Raw genomic sequence first — 2,479 nt, 5'->3', positions numbered from 1 at the left:
GCCAAAATAGACAACAATTGTTTGAAATTCTTTCTTCACTACTCAATCTTGCTACAAAATAACTTTCTTCTCTCCAAAAGCTCTAACTATCTCCTTAATATCTAATCTCTAATCTTCTAATTTCTAATGACAAAATGAAAATGAGTGAGGGTATATATAGCATCCTCAATTACAATGAACGACCCAGATCAAAAGAAGATCAATGGCTGAGATTTTGACACCTAAACCCTAATTAGGGTTTGTTAGAAAAAGTCCCCTTTTAGTTGAACATTATTAAATGCATAGCCAAATATTTAATTGGCACAAAAATCGAGGGAACATAGACCAATGATAATTAAGATGCCACATCATTTTATAACAACCTCTCTTCTAGAACCTTATTCCCCTTCCAATGTTCTTTCTTAGCATATGCAACGAATCTGGACACAATTCCTTCAATCTCAGCAATAGGAATCTCAGGAAGATTCCTCATTCGCTCCTCCAAGTGGATAACCTGATCAAAGGCCTTGAGAAGAGCAGCTTCCCATCCTGGTTCGAATTCTTTGATCTTCTCAATCAGGAGCATAGTAGTGAACATTAGATCCCGTCGCTCATCTGTGATGACATTCTCATCTTTGCAAAGGATGACCTTGACTCTTTCTTCCAACTCTTGAAGGTCCACATCTGTCTCAACTTCGATCCTCCTGCCAAGAATGGTACACAACACTTCAAACACCTTATCCTGAATTGGATGGATGGCGCCCTCAACTTGATTGCATTTGGTGCTGACGTCCTCGAAAAGAACCTCTTTCATCTGGAGTAGAGTTGACCACTGAAGTAAATTATGAGCTCCTCCATCCATTATCTTTTCTTGTGCTAGGATCTTCCTTGGTGTTTGCCTGATTACTTGCAAAACAGGAATGATAACATCTCTAGTGTGAGCGAAAGCGGCTACTGTTATCATTAGGTTGTGGACGATCTCAAGGACCTGGATAGCTCGGTGGATTGTCTGCATCATTCTTGTTGTAAATTCAATGGCTACTGTGTGGGATTTGTCCATCCAAGAGCTCATAAGCTGAACCAAGCTCTTGACTCTTTCTACCTCACCAACTGATTCAAGGGGAAGTGCTTGCACAAGAGACACTACTGGATCCTGACGTCCCAAGGGCTGATTGAGATGACTAAAGTAGCCTCTCCAAGCACCTCTCTCTCTCTCAAGCTTTCTATTCTTTTCCATTTCTTCCTTAAGCTTGTCTTTAAGTGCTTCAAATGAATCGGTTGCCTCATCCAGTGCCTGTTCAGTAGTGAGTGGACCAAGCTCAAATGTTTCTACATCATACTCTTCTGCAAGAATTTCACCTTCATACTTGTGCACTACTAGTGTAGCTATCTGCAACTTCTTGGACCCTGTCTCATCTCTGATCACCTTGGACATCTTGGTGGCCTTCCTCTTCTCTGTTACTTCTTGAGAATTTCCTATAAGGCTCTCTAAGTCAATTACATCATCTTCATCTTCAATCACAATCACCCTTGTCAATCTCTCCCTTAACCAATCTGGAATGGCAAATCTTGTCTCTCTAACTTGTATTTCCTCAAGCAATGGTTCATCCTCTCGGAGAGGGGATGTCACTTCATCATCATTCTTCTCTTCATGTAGCTCATCGACTTGGGGAGATTGACTTGATGAATGCTGAGGTGCCTGCCCCTTTTCAGGTTTATCATTCTGTACCATCGACTCCATAGATTCATCAACCTCAGGCGCCGTCTTCTCTTGTCCTTCAACTTGACTTGTCATTTTTTCATGTCGAGAAGATGTGCCTGATGAGCGATCTCGATTGGCTTCTTGCTTCTTCTTGGAGGGCTCTCTTTTCTCAGGTCTTTCTTTCCTCTTTGCGCCTCTAGGGTGAGAATTTCCTTCACTTGTGCTTGCTCCTCCTTCTTCTGGTCTTTCCTCCAAAATAGAAGTCATTGGTATGTTCTGTTCTCTTAACTTTTGATGTAGTACATCCACCCATTTGCGAGTGCATGACAAAACGGGAGCCATCAAAGCTCTCAAGTCCGAAATCTCAGGCTCGTTCCAATCTATCTTCACTGCTTTGTCTTCTTTGTCATAGGATGACTGGAGATGTCTACCACTGTCCTGAGCTTGATCGGCCACTCTGTAAACTTTGCACTTCCTAATGAAATCTAAAGGTAATCTGGAGTGCATCTTTCTTTTCACTTCTAAATCACTTGAGAGATTCATCCAAAAGTCCTCTACCTGAAATTCGTGCTTGTACTTCCTACTAGCTGTCTCTTCCATATAACCATGAGGATCGAAATTCTCCCTCGAGGCAAAGAATGTAAATGAATATAAAGCCAATTCCTTCTCTGCATCATCCAAGGCTTGAGTATTAGGACATACCTCAACTGAATTCCCCGATATGATGGGCACGGGAATTCCATTTCCATGCCTGTGTCTGAAAGTCTTGGCATAAGCTGCCAACTGCCTAGTCACCTC

This window comes from Cryptomeria japonica, chromosome 10, assembly GCF_030272615.1.
Source record: "Cryptomeria japonica chromosome 10, Sugi_1.0, whole genome shotgun sequence".
Taxonomy (NCBI): domain Eukaryota; kingdom Viridiplantae; phylum Streptophyta; class Pinopsida; order Cupressales; family Cupressaceae; genus Cryptomeria; species Cryptomeria japonica.
The sequence above is the reverse complement of the archived record's forward strand: the minus strand, read 5'-3'. Positions refer to the sequence as shown.